The following is a 15,278-nucleotide window of genomic DNA, read 5'->3' on the forward strand; positions in this document are numbered from 1 at the left end:
GATGTCTCAAGATGCATGATAGGAAATCTGGGACAAGAAATTTTACTGGTGTCAGACCTGGCGAAATGGAGAACCCTGAGCTCTCTATAGCTGCCCGCAGGCGGTGTGGAAACTGGCTTTTCCCAATACCCGCTTAAAGCTCTTGCCGTCACGAGATGTTAGAGTAAGATTATCCCTCGTCTTGCAAAAGCGCAAATAGAAGAATAAAAATTTGCAGGGGGAATTTTTAGGAACACCTTTAGGCTAAAAAAAATCCTACCCTAAATGTGGGGTGTTATTTTCACAGAAAACAAAGTGATAGAATTATCTAATTATTTTTTTTTTTTAAATTGTTTTAAAACAAGAAAAAGATTGTAATGTTCCTAGTTAGACAGTGTAACATCATGCTATGCAGGCTGGCATACTGACCACAGAAAGCTCATAAGTGTTAGACAAAAGCTTATTTTAAAAAATGCCTTAACATGAAGCTTGTATAAAAACTACATGAAGTACACAAATATTCAGTTTTAGATTTTTAATTTGGGATTTTAAAATACAAGACAACAGGATTGCTGAGACTCAGTTAAAAAAAAAAAAGAAACAGGATGAAGATGTAGCAGCCTGAATACTGGACATACTTTTATCATCAGGGTAAACAGAGCTGTCATTCCTTAGGTTATGCAGGCTAGTAGAAGGTATCGTAAGCTTCTGCAGTTTAAATTTTTTTTCAAACATATAAAACCATTAAATTTTAAAACATGTTTTACTAAGACTGTAGTTCAGAAGGTGAATTTCCTCCATTTAATACAATAATTTTAAATATATTCTTTATGAAAGCATAATATATATTTTCACAATGTTTTTTCAGATTAATTCCAGTTATTACCTTCATATTACATATTATTTACACTGACTACCTGAGTGATAGATTCACACCTCAAGTTCAATCAATAACCTTAATCTCAGAGAAAGTTACATTGTGGAACTGGACTTTCATCTTTACTGATGGAGGCTCAGGCTTTCCTGCTTAAATAAATAAAATTCCCTCCAGCTGAGATCCCGTGCCTAACTGAGGTAACCGAGATATTTGAAGATATCAAAGCCGTGAGATTTCCCAATTAATCTTGCAAAAAGAAAACTGAATATACGCACATTTTCCCCTTCTGCAGGAATCACCTTATTTCTAGTTTGTTTGATTTCTAAAACATACAACCATTATAATGGGGGCGTGGTATACTACTCAGCTTTAGGTTAAATGAAACTTAATGTTGTTGTAATCAATTAAAACAGACTGCTTGATTGAAAAAGAATATAAATGATTCAGTTCTGAACTTCACAAACAGAATTCAAAGAATCCCAAATATGAGAGAACTTGTGAAAAGTAACACAAGACCCAACTCGGATCAAAGGATCTGCACATTAGGATGTGCATCTAACTTTATAAAATCTGAGGCCAGGGTCCTAAGAAGAAACTGGTATCATCATATAAAACAAGGCTGGCAGGGACCTGAAGAGGACATCTTGTCCACGTCAGGCACTAACGGTGGGATTAGCTGTACCGGTGCCATCTCTGATGGGTGCTTGGGCAACCAGTCCCAAAAAATTGCTGGGGTGGAGCCTGAGCAGCCTTCCCGGGCAGGCAGATCAGTACTTAACTATTGGTAGCATGGGAAGGTTTGTTCTGATGTCCCGCTTAATCCCTGGCTGTAACTCCATCTCTCTCTCCTGGTCCCATCCACAATGGGAAGAATTTATTCCTTCTCTCTTTATAGCCATATTTTTTTTTTATATACTGTTCTCATATCCCTCCTCAGCCTCCTTTTCACCAAACTAAGCAATCCCAGTGCCTTCAGCAGGCCCTTGGGATCTGTTTCCACATCCCGTCTGGTCACTCTGCAGTTGGTCCACATACTTCTGCAATTTTTGTGCCAACTGTTGGCCATAACTTTTCACTAAAGTTTTACCAGCACTGCATAGAAAACTTCAAAAACTTCAAGGGCATCCCAAACAAAAATCCCATTTGTGCAACCCAACATGAGGTTTGCCTTTTTTTTTTTCCCCAAAGCATTTAATTATTGTTGCATTCAGTTTGTGATTTATTTTTCCAATAAAAAAATTTGTGCCCTACTGCTTCCCATCCACTCATTCCTTAACTGTATTTGCGTAGTTAGGATATTCCTATGCAGTTAATATGCAAAGACTGTATTCCACCATCACTCCCCAAGTGGCTCATGTAGGCTAATTTTCTCTCTGCATAACTATTAATTTATAATTGTGCTCCAGCATTAAAGGCAGAACCACCTTCTCAGAAAGAGAAGTTGGAAATACCATTTTAAAATATTTTGCATCAACTAATCCTGTTCAATATACTCATGTTTACAGAACAGTGATTTAAAAGAATGTCCTGTCAAATACTTCAAACTGTAACAGTGTGAAGTTTGCCAGAAGAAAATATAAATCCAGATTACCAGGACTGTAGTGATTGCGGGAGGGTGGCACACAGGAAAGAGAAGAGCAAAGAAATAAGGGAAAAAAATGAAGGGGGGGGGGGAATTTTTTTTAATTAGATAACCTCATTTCCATTATCACTTGCCTTGTCTGGAAAAGTTTTTCCATACTTTGCCATCCCTCCCCCCCTCCGTTTTTTTTTTCTCCCCTTGTACTTACTTTCATAGATACCAAGGCACTGTTGTGGATTTGGTCTCGCAGTAACTAAATACTGCTATAGGGGAAACATAAGCACTCCATCCCCAAAGTGCTTCACAGGAACTCTGTTTTAACCCAGGAACCACAGCATGGGTTAGGTCCTAAAATTTTGCTATCGTTTCTGCCGAGTTTGGGGAAAAGTCAGGGAAGAGAAGAAAGTGGCTCCAAAGCCGCTGGGGACGCCCCCCACGGTCCCCTGAGCCTAATAACCGCAGAGGTGACAGATTTGCCTCAGGCAACCACTGGTTACAAGGTGGATTCAGTCCCTTCCCAGGCTGCAACATTGCAAAACTCTGTTGCTCTCTTCTTCTCAAGAGAATATGCAACCGATGGAGCACCAAGGTGCAGCCCTTCGGCCACAGTGAAAAGGGGTCTGGGAGAACAAGAGAGGCAGGACGTGGTGCTGAGCTCAGCCTCCCCAGCAGACGCAGCTCCCAGCTCCCAGGCTCTCCACCCTGGACCGTCCACGTGTTTTACGAGTCTTGGGATAAAGCACATACAGTGCTCCGAGCGCCTGTCTCTGGGAGGGGAGTCACCTTTGGGGTGACAGCAGCCCAGCTGTGCTCTCCAGGAGAAGCTGGACCAGCAAGGAGTCACCCATAAGAAATGCTTTCCCACATCAACCTCTAGAAGTATAACCAAGTGCGTTCTTGTGGATTTGTGTGTTTTTAAACAATGAGACAGGTCCGTTTGCCAGATACCTTATCTTGTTTGGCAGTAACTTTCTCTCTTGGAAGACAGTTTCTAACGTGCAGTGGAGAAGAGTTGCTTGTGGCCAATTTCAAGACCAGATCAGCTTGCAATCCTCATTTCTGTATTATTTATTCTGAACATGCCAGAGAACCTAACCCATCTGCAACTTTTAACCTTACACATCTCTATTTCAGGGTTTCTTTTCCCCCACTCCCCTTTGAGTATAATTGCCGTGGAAAGATGTTGTGCTCTAACCGGTAGCTGAAGTCCAGTCCCAGGACAGCGAGAGAGATGCTAAATGCTAAAAGATATCAGTTATTTAAGTAAGAGCATGTACATCATCTGATTTCTTTGCCAAGAGTGACAGTTGTGGTGCTGGGTTATGGCCAAAGTATACTCGCTGTAGTTCAGAGAGACCAAACTCAAACAGCTGTCCCTGCCTGACCCTCCCTTACAGTAGACTAGGCAGTCGGTCTTACAACAGATCACGATTCCTTCTCTTAAATATGATATCATTAAACACTAAATAGGGGGAGCAGAGCAGGAAGTGGAAAAATAAAAATAGTATGACATGAGAGATTAACTGCATTCCTCACTTTCTGAGTAGGTAGTGTGATCAAAGTTTGAAAATGTCTACTCCTGTAAGCCCTTTAAAATTTAAATACCTGAGTACATACGGAGAGTGTATAAGATCAGAATCAGAGACAAAGCATTTAACATCCTGCACTTGTATTTTTACAGAGTTACAGCATTTTTTTCCCCTCAGATAATCCATTTTACATTCCTAATTATTTCTGTACTGTGTAAAATATGCCCATTAAAATATGTTAAAGTATACAGAGCACAGAACAATCAGACAAATATGTACAAGACAAGAAAACAATTTTTTTATAAAAATATCAAATGCATAGTTAGAGGTCTTAAAATACTTTTAAAAAAAACAACTTTAAACTGTGTGCAAACTTAGGTAAAAAGGACTTTTTTTGCTATTTCAAAGAATGTAGTAGATCAGACTTCATAGGTTCAGGCTAAACTATTTCTGCGTTAAGAGCAGCTTAATACTTTACCAAGAAAAAAACCTTGAGGGCTTGCATGATTTCAGCACCTGTGCTCTCAGTGAAGGGCTTAGTGGTCTGTGTGCACATGCTTGTGAAAACTGTGCATTAACTTTAAGAAAGTTAGAGGTCCATCTGCTGATTTCCAGAGTTCTGATGATTTTTCTTGAGCACAATTAGCTTGAGCAGTGGTAAAACTGGGAACACAATCAGAATCTCCATCTAGGCTTGCTCTGTTTGTTCAAAACATCAGAAAGGGTGGAGGAATCTGTATGAAAGAATTGTGCAGGTCACTGAACCCCACGATAAAAGCAAATTTTAATTTATTGATTTCCAAGATATTAAATCTTTACTGAAGGATCAAAAGCTTTAGTCTTCACCTTACACACACAGCATTTCAATGACATTTTCTGTCAAGAGAGCAGCAGTGTTTCACTAAGAGTATGCTAGACTTTATTTAATATTACACGACCCTTTAGTTTTCATGATGAAGTTTTACCATCAGCTCCAACGTGGCAATGCCATTACCATCCCTCAGCGCCTGCTTTGCTCACTTCTACCTTCCCTTCTCTGAGCTGACACAGGTACTCAGACAGCTAAGCAGTAAACCAGATTGGGTGAATATTGCCTGAAAGATGAACCCTTTTCCCCATGGGTTCTTCCCGTTGGATCAGCTTTCCTGACCTGGGTCACTGCATGGCAGCACCCGCCATAGACAACCAGCGAGGGGTGCATAGGAAGCAGTGTAGCATAGTTTAAGGCAGGATGCTACTAAATGGCTACAGCCTCAGATTATTAGCTACGTGGATGGGGTTTAGCTTTATCAACGCAGCCAAAAAACAGCTTGTTGGCCAACTAGCTGAGATGGTCACTTTTGTTTTCACACGTTCTATACTTCACTTAGCAGGACTCTTGGAGCAGATGACAGCAAGGTGATGCTGCAGGTGAAGATTTTGCTCAGAAGTGGATTACACCATGGGCTAAATTGCCTTTGTCTCAGAGAAGAGGAAGAATGAAAAAGAGGGCATTTTTTTGTTATTTTTCAGAGAGGAAGGTGAAGAAGGGAATAGGGGAAAGAAAAGGGCAAAAAAGAAATCTTATCACTTCTTTGACAACATGTTTTTAAAAGACTAGAGATTACAGAAGCATTTTTGTAAGTATATTTCCATATCTTCCACTAAGACTACTGCACATGATAAAGCACATGGTGCAGCCATCAATTCACTGCTTTTCAGTTCAACTCACATTTTTCTGCACAAATGCTTTCTGGGTGACTTCACCCTTTGACTGTTCCTATACAGAAGATCAAGTAAACCAAGCTTGAAAGGCTGAAATGGCCTGATCAGAAAGCTCACAAAAGCAAGAGAGTAGCTGCCAGTTACGCAAAAACAGTCTACTTCGTTGCTGCAATTTTACATCAGCACAAGGTTTAGAAATCAGATTCTGTAGCTACCTACGAACACAGCTCATTCTGCCTAACCAACACTATATCCTAGCGCATTGCTAGGAGAATAACATCATCTCTGCACTTTGGTCCTCAGAGAAAACTGACTCTGAGGAGCTTTCTGGAGGCTCTCAGTACTGATATTAAAGCTTGAGGTAGCATACATTTGGAGCCCTGGGAAGTATGCAAAGCAGCAGCCCATAACAAGACTGGAGTTGTCAAAATCCTTTAAATGATGGCTCTAATAGCCAAGGCGTTGAGGTACTGCAGTGTGACATTCTGGACATAGCAAAGAGTAGCCATGTTCCCAGGGCAGCAAATGAAAAATTATGTTGAGTATGGTGGTTGACTGAAGAAAACGCTATGATACCCCCAAATCCATCTCCTGGGGTTCGTTATCCTTACCTTCTCTAAGGAAGTCTAACTGCTGGGGCCTTTAAATGCAAATCCATTCTTTGGACACTGTCCTGGCCGGATCATTTGTGTGTACAAGTCCATCCTCTGCTGCATACTACAAACACAAGTTAAGACAGAAGCGATCAGAAGCCAAACAAGTGCAGCAGAGAGAGCCAGCAGCTGGCTATGCTACCTTAACCTTTCTTAAAGCCCTGGGCAGATATCAAAGTACAGGCCATATAATTAGATATTTGTAATGCTCCCATTGCCATGGCATCAAGAGCAATTCAACAGCAGAAACTACACTGGGGTAATCAGCCTCCCCTAACAGCGTAACACATGGGTACACACAGTGTCTTGTTGAAGACGACTGTCTCCAGACTCTGGCAGTCACAACTGACTGGTCTCAAGAGAGTGTCCCTGGAGATCAGAGACAACACACCTCCCGTACAGCTGGAGCCACCCGTACCCTCAAAGCCTCTAAAGGAAAAGTTAACAAGTTCACTACTAGGTAGATCCGCATAGGCCGTTTATCCCTGAAGTTGTCCTAACACTGAGTGATGCCACTGGATTCTCCTGCATGTTAAACAATTTTAAGATGAAAGTAAAAAAAAAAAAAAAAAAAAAAAAAAAAAGAAAAAAAAGAAAAAGGCAAATAAACCCCCCCAAAAGCCCACACTTCTTGCTCAAAGCTACTTTGATCATTTTTCCTGATCTCCTGAGCATGGCTTCAAGCACCTACCATTTCCATCAGCATTTTCATACTATTCCTTAGACCTAGAATAGCTTCCCCAAACCACACTAGAAAGGTAGCTCCCAGACCACGTCCACTTCTATTCGCCAAACTCATGGTTATAAAAATACCATGGGAAAGTTTCTGCTGAAAACTGTCAGTCTTCCCTTTGCTTGCTTACATCTGAGCTTAAATCCTTAGCTAAAATGATATTCAGGAAGACTAAGTTTAGCCCAAAGGCCACTGTCCCAAGATGCCTTGTGAAGGAGTCGTTCCTCCCCACGAGTCCTACAGTGTTAGCCTATATTCAATCTCTCTAAATTAAAGCTCATCTTCTCGAGTTCCTCTGTACCTTTCAAGTCTAGTAGGTGCATTTGCCTTCAAGCATGTGTTCTCACCACTGTTTTCAGTCTTCCCCTTCCCCAGTTCCCACTATTTGCAAAGCCCTGGGTCATCTTCATGCAGCACGGTATGGAAGGGGATAGCTCAATCACAGCAGGTGACAAGCAAATCCAGCAGACAAGAGCCATTCCTGGACACAACATGCAGATGTTTATGGTTTCCCTTCAGACAAAAGTCTTCAAGGAATTTCACTAAGCAAATGCAATTGATTGAGGTCTAACACTACTACTCCTACAGTGAGCAGCTATCCATGTCTAGAAGGAGAGCTGTTTTTCTATAGGAACTGCTTATAATGCTTGTTTATCCCCACAATATTGTGTTCCTGGGTACGTTTGTGAATGATTCTTCACTGGTGGCTCCACTAGGTAGCAAAGATGGTCTACTATCAAAGATGACACTTGCAATCATTTCTATCAGTTTTGAGCCTATTGTCAGAAAACCAGCTATAGGAAGTTAAGATTTTATGCTGTAGAGTAGCATCTTCATAAAAGTTTACCACAATACAACACTTCTCACTAATGGCTCCCTGCATGCCTTTTCCATAATGTTAATAATCTTACTAATCTCTAAAAAAATACCACCACAGTCACTATACCTATGTATTACTCAACTTCTCAAGCACAAGGTCCAGCTGTCAACTTATGACACTAAAGAGGCTAAAAATAAGTTTTGCCCCCCAGTGCACCATTCAGCTGTGGAGCTTATTGCCACCATATGCTGTGTACGACCACAAAGTTTTAAACATATCTAAAGAGCAAGGAGATGAATCCATGGCAGGTATGCCCATCTATGGTTTGGGTGCAAGCTCCAAGTCAGTGCTCTCCATTAGCTACCTGCCAAATACCTCTGAAAAAAGAGCTCTCCGCAGCTGCCAGCAATGCTAGCAAGGCAGTATTTGCTTTTATTTACTTATATTTCATGGACTCTTTAGACACAGCATCTTTGGTGGTCAATGGCAACTGCCACAGGTTAAAGTCTAGTACCACAAAGGGACATGCCTGTCTTGCTTTAAAGCAATATTAATGCCACGATAGTTAATATAATTTATTCAGGAGCAATTAAAAAAAATACTCTACCACCCAAAATACTCTTAGTTTGTAGATGTTAGAAGCTTTGATATTCTGTGTCAGGTCTTCCACAGCCTCATTCAAATTGCCACAAAACTGTAGCTAGTTAACAGACCCTTGCTTTGTTTTGATTTGGCAGTTCCATCAAATACCCTCTTTTTGCTAAAATGTCCGGTAATCCATATGAGTTTTCAGCTACTGCTAGACACATATGTATAACATTTAATTAAGAAAAAAATTTTACTCTTTGTTTCATTGAACAGGATGCACCCCCCAGACTATTTGCAACCACATAGCTTTGTGGAAAGTGTCATCAACATTAATCCTTTCGGCCAGACAGCTGAAGCTACCAAAAAAGGGGTAATTTGTGCATCTCAGATAAGAAAACAGAACACCATATGAGACCTTAAGCTATAGAATAGTTTAAATTTTTCTAGAATCCTTATGAAAACAACACCATTACTTCCAAAACTCATATGAAGAGCAAGGAAAAAAGACTTTTTTCCAGTTTTCTTTGCAGAGTTGATTCTTATTAGGGGGAGAAAAAAAGCCCAACCCCCAAACCAGACCATGATGCAGCTTTCTGAGGTAAACTAATTTAGTAAGGCAAGACAGAGTTAGCTTGCATTGCTGTTAAAAAAAAAAAACCACCAAAACCAAAACAAGAAACCACCAGAAAACAGACCCACAAGACAGACACCTTGGGCAATCTAGCCTTCCTTTTGAAGCAAGGCTACAGCCCTTGTCTTTGGAAAGCATTGCTGTTAAACTGAAGTTCCTCTTCCTCTCTGGCCCTTGCTGAGAGGCTGGGCCACGAGAACTTGCAGTGCTGGGCCACAAGAGCCTTGGCTGGATATCCCAGGGAACAGCTTTCCCACGGTCCCAGCTACTTGGCCCCGCTGCTGAGTCTCTGTGTGCTTTCTCCTCAGCTCTAGTACGACAGTGTTCAGTGGGGCAAAAGTGCTTCTCCTTCAGTCCTCTCCCCCCTGCACCCCACTGTATTTATTTTTATTATTATTTTTGCAGGATCCTTATCTGCTTTAGCAGAAGTCAGACATCGCTGTTTAAAACTCCCGCTAGTCAAGCTAACCCTGCTGGCTTTGCACTGAGATGCTACAACCGCTTTCTAATTTACACCACCACCTTGGAGATGAAGGTAACAGACAGCTTCAGCACCAGGTGAGGCTAAGGGCGCCTCCTGCTCTAATTCCCCATACAAGAGAATACATGGGCTGCCCCCGGCCATTTCTGCGTTGCCCCAAACTGAGGGATGACAACCTCCTGGAGGAATAGCAACAAGCAACTTAGAGTGGTCACGTCTCCAGATGGAAAAGCAGCAGATAGAGGACACTAGTAATGAGAAGGGCCCAGGGAGGGATACAAGACAAATAGCTATTCCAGCTTATCTTCTCTAGTTAAACAAATCCCAGGAACAAATACTCGATGTTCTACATGGGGTCAGAGAAGATTTCTACAGCCGTTCTCAGTAGTTGCATATCAGTAATGATGCAGCGCAAGACCTTAACTCTTCTTATTTCATTCTAGTTCTTTAAATCAAATAGGATATGAAGTGTTTCCCAATGCAAACCTTTTTTTCCTTATGAACTGATCCTTCTTCTTGGATCTAATCAACAGCCAGACTGGATTTTTTTTTTTTTTTTCCAATCAGTATTTCTGAGATTGTGATATTCTCCAAAGACTCTCAAAATAAAACACAATTAAGTTTCAGAAATCAGTTTTGGATGCAAGAACAAGTTTTCACATGTTCTAAAGGTCGATGTTGGCATTCAAACAGCATTTATACACCTCAAGGGATCCCAAACATTCATCACTAAAATATTATGTAGAGACAGTGAGGATCACTGTCTCTCCTGCTTGATTTCCTAATAATTTTTTTCCATTATACATTTGCTTAACAGATACCAATATCCAGAAGGAAGTTGTGGTTTATATTAAAAGCGGGTGTGAGTTGGGAGCAGTCAGCGTACATAACCAAGCAGGTTTTCAGGTCTCTGCCAAGCATCCTGCAGGTCGGTCAAGAGAACCACAGACATACCCAGTGCTATTTGCATGTAGGAACAGATACGTGCGTAGACACCACCTACACGTTTCAGTTCCCTCCCTGCAGATTTTCTATCCCTATTTTTCCTATGACTTTGTTCTCTGTAGTCCTGAAAAAGTTTTTTCTTCGTTAACTATTAACTATTTGCTGCTCTGTGACAACAAATACTGAAGATCTTTTCATCAAGCTACTGATTGACAGCTTCTATTAATTTCAGGACTGTAAACCAGGTCCTGTATTGCAGGTTAGTCTTACTACATATCCCACACAATACTACACAGAAGAGCACTAATAGGGAAAGTCATGGGAGAGAAAAGAAAAGGGGGGGCAGGGAAGAACAATGCATTGGGCTCATCCACTGGTGTTTTAAGATTAAATTAGCCTCCCCCTTTGCTAGCTCTAGGAAGCCCAGCAGACCCTGAGGAGCTCTGCAGCAGCCCAAAGCCAGATTCTCTGACTGAAGCCAGCAGAAGGAACAGCAAAAAGCAGAAGGTGCACATCACCAAACAGCCTTCAAAACCTCAAGGAAATTTGACAGATCACCCCAGCATCTGATGAACAGCAGATTTTTTCAGAGACCGATAGGGATTTTCAACTACCTCTTGGTCTGGCACAGGTCACAGGCATACTGTGCATGTATGCACAAGCTTGCAGCATAATGCCTATAATGTTGATTGCTGGAAAGCAGCCCAAAAGCAGGAGGAAATGCAGCTTCAGTATAAAGCTTTTTTAGAAGTGGTTCGTACAAAGTTTGAGAGAGGCAAAGTTAGTAAATTTTGTGGTATAATTACTGAAGTTGAAAGTTTTAACATGGTACTTTGTTCACAAAAACTAACAAGACATGCTATTAGCAAAAGCACTTCCATAACCAGAATAATTTTCCTTTTCCAAGACTGTAATGTTTATCCACATTTAAAGAAAGGCCATATAACTTGACAAATAGCAGAAGTATGAGCACTAAGTCATCAGGTCATCCATTAAATAGAAACATTTAGATCCCCATGACTGCTGTTTAATCATGGACAAATAGCCTTCCCTGTTGAGAACACAGTCTGTGATTTTTTTTTTTTTTAATAAAAATAGTTTTCACCTCTAAGGAGCCTTATTCCAAAATCAGTCCAACTCTACCCCTGGAAACACCAAAAGCTCCTTTGGTACAGATGCCATCCCCAGGTTCAACCAGATAACCTGCTGCCCACTCAACGCATCTCTAACCAGTCTGCCTACTGCGAGCAGCTTCCCATCTGTATAAATTAATGGTAGCATGACAAGAAGCAGCAACGGGGATAGAGCCAGAAGTGCCTGCTGCCACAGAATACTGTAATGGTCTGCCCTGAGTAGTGTTGGGACTTTCAACACACCCCTGTAGAGGGCCGCTGCTGAGTAAAGAGAAGCGTCCAGCAACACATCTTTGCGCCCTGAATAACCTGAGATCACCTGGCCATCACTGCGAATGTTTAAAAAAGCCACCTGCATGGATGACAGATATGCCTTGAGGTGCAACAGGAGGATCTTCTCTCCCACCACTGACCTGTGCTGTGAATAAGCAAGAGGAAAAACTATACTCGAACTGATCTCTGCAGCTAGCTTGCACAATGCTGTAACATCAATTAATCTGTCATACTAATCCAAATGTTTTACTAGATAGCAAAGTCAGGAGGTGACAGTAAGAGCTGCTAACTGAACATCAAATCATTCAGTATATTAAGCGAACAAAAGGAACTGGGATCTGTAAGTAGAAGAACCTCCACCAGCATCCATGGTGGCATTTTGTATGGTGGGTTGAGTAAATCTTGGATACTGCTACCAGCGACAACATTTTTACAGGCTTATCAACTTTGAAGAAAGGTGGGGTTTTTGTTGGTTTTTTGTTTTGTTTCTTTAAAATAAATTTTACTATCCCAATACTCAGATACCTATTGATCAAGGCATTGCCACTCTGCTGCTTTTCAGACACCATGGTAGTTTCACTAATTAAAACCTTCAAGTGAAGAGATAATGACAGCCTACGGAGGCGCGCAAAAAATCAGTCTTCCCTGCTAATGCACTCCTCCAATGAAATACAGTAGTAGTTAAAGGCATCCCTGCTGTTCTAATCCTTGGCAAACTACCTTCACTTAGAAAAGTGAATCATTAAGGCTTCCCCCCAGAAACAATCAATCATTCTGGTGACAAGTTTGTGCCATTAACTAAAGAGTTGAGGTTATTTTGACAAATCCGTGATGGAGATTGGCTCACCCTGAGCAAGGATAGGTAATGAAGGGTCCCAAATTCTGCCACGTGATGTAAACACGTGAACTCCATTTGCTGGACAGCAACTAGAAGCCACCAGTAGGCTTTTATGCTCAGTGAGCCCATTCACTGCAGATGTGATCTCATGCAATCCAAGCTGACATACTTATAAAAATAAAAAAAGAAAGGGAGTACTACAGCCTAAGAGCTGTGGTCCAGAGTGTTGCTATGATGCTATGAGTACAACTAAGCTGATGAAGAGGTTTTGTTTCTGGCTGCTGCTGGTCTCCATCTGTGACAGATCTCCCAGGCTAAATACACATATGGTTGTTTCCTAACCCAGTTCTGTCAAGTGATGCTGGTTAGCCAGACACACAGATATGCAAATAAAGCTGCTGGCAGCAGCTCTGAATGATATCATTCCTAATCCAGCCTACTTCTTCCTAGTTTTGCCAGTTTAAACTGGTTGTAACTTAATTGTGCTTCAATATGGATCTGAGCAATGATCAGGCTTAGAAAAAAGCCTCATTTGTTCTCCAGGATGGATCAGATCCTCCATGATGACCATCACGGAAAACAAGTGAGGCTTTTCTAACCTTGGTCATTTTATTTTTATACACACACACACTTTTTATGTATGCATGCATACATATATATTAATGCTATATGTATGTTGCATACGTATATAATATATAAATAAATACTTTTACAAGTTGATTAGTGTGTAATGAGAAAACTCATACCTAATCCATAGCAGGAAGAGGCAGAAGCAGACAGATGAGGACACTAAAAATTACTCTGTATTTTCTTGTGCAGCAAGTGTCAGAATCATGCCTTTAACTACCACACAAAAAGACCTTTTAATTCAAATCACCCCAATGGGAGAGAGCTGTACATACACCGACACAACAGGGAGATAACCCAAACTTAACCACTATTAGACTAGCACAGCTGAATACAACTACAAACACATTGGAAAAGACCCATGCTCACAAGCAGTACCAATATCTCTCAAGACAAATACTACTTCAAAGATGCAAACAAACAAGTTCACCTACCCACCTTGGTTCAATAGCACAAAAGTTTACCATAGGACACAGAACATAAGAACATTCTTCCAGTTATTTTGAGTTCAAGGACTTCCTGAGCCAGATGTGGTTTCTGTGTATTCACTAACTCACAATGAATTTCCTGCCCTTGAATTTATCCAGTTTGTTTGAACCCACATCGGTTTTCAGTTTCCACATCATTTTTTGGCTAAGTCCCACCAGCATACTACCCACTGAGTAAGAAGCTCCTCTTCCCACTTCACTATTCAAAAGATTGTTGAAAAAAGAACAAAGTTTACATGTGTTCCTACAGTTATGGATTTTGACAGAAACTTTTGAGGTTTTAAAGGCCCTACTTAAAAGTGATCAAAATAGCATTAGAACTGAATAAATACAACAGCATTTAACTTTGTTTTAAAACTACAAATCCTGTAGCAGTAACTTTTGAGTTTGTGTATGGTAAAAGTTTCCATAGAACACGTTAGCAGTTGCCAAGTAGTGCAGTTATTCATTACTTTCAATGTACATACATACAGCAACTAGTACACCTGTTTATCCAGGATTAGATAAGGAAAGAAACCCTTCTCTCATGCATCCTATTCTTTTTCTTAAAAGCCTGGGACTAGGCAGAGACTGAGACCACTGATTTGCTGTCAGAACATGTTGCCAGATATAATTACAAGCTGAACGGAGATATCAAAGACTGACAGATCCCGAATAACTTGCTCTCCCTCGTTTTCACTAGGAGTTCACTAAAGCTATTTTAATAGCATAGAAGGCATTCATTTCTTTACACCATTGGCTTTCATCAGCAAAGCTAGATGAGCATTAAGAAGAGTCTGAGAGTTTCAGGGATTTCTGATAGATACTGAAGACCAAAGCAATGCCTCCCCCCCACTCCCCCATCTAGGTTGATTACTGTGCGGAGAACAGAATTGGCTATTATAAAGCAACTTGACCTTGCAAAACACAAGCGGTAGAACCTTTTGGCAGCAGGTCAAAGAAACTTTCCTTATTTCCATAAGTATTCACTAGTTAGATTTATGAACCATTGTCTGATCATTAGCCACCAGCTCTGTATTGCTTTTCCATGTACATGCATTTAAATGCACCACTTAGTACAGAGGATACCCCATTCTTTCCTGCTGCACATACTTAACATTTTTTGAATTAAATTTCAGAACCAGAAAACTCGATTTAAGAGAGTTCCGACTGCTGTGTGAAAGGGACGCAATTTCTTATTGCATTCTTTACAAAGCATGAGAAGTTGCCTGAAAAGCCATAAAGTTTACTTTTTTTAGAAAAAAAAAAAACCAAAACAAACCCAAAATATCACCTACAAAGATCACTACTTCTATTAGAGTATACACTATTTGTCTGTGGATCAAACATTTACTCTGGATGGAAAAGCAATATCAAAACACCAGATCTCACAAAAAGGAAAGAAGACAAGTTTAAAA

Source organism: Platalea leucorodia, assembly GCF_965183815.1.
Source record: "Platalea leucorodia genome assembly, chromosome: 1".
Classification (NCBI taxonomy): Eukaryota; Metazoa; Chordata; class Aves; order Pelecaniformes; family Threskiornithidae; genus Platalea; species Platalea leucorodia.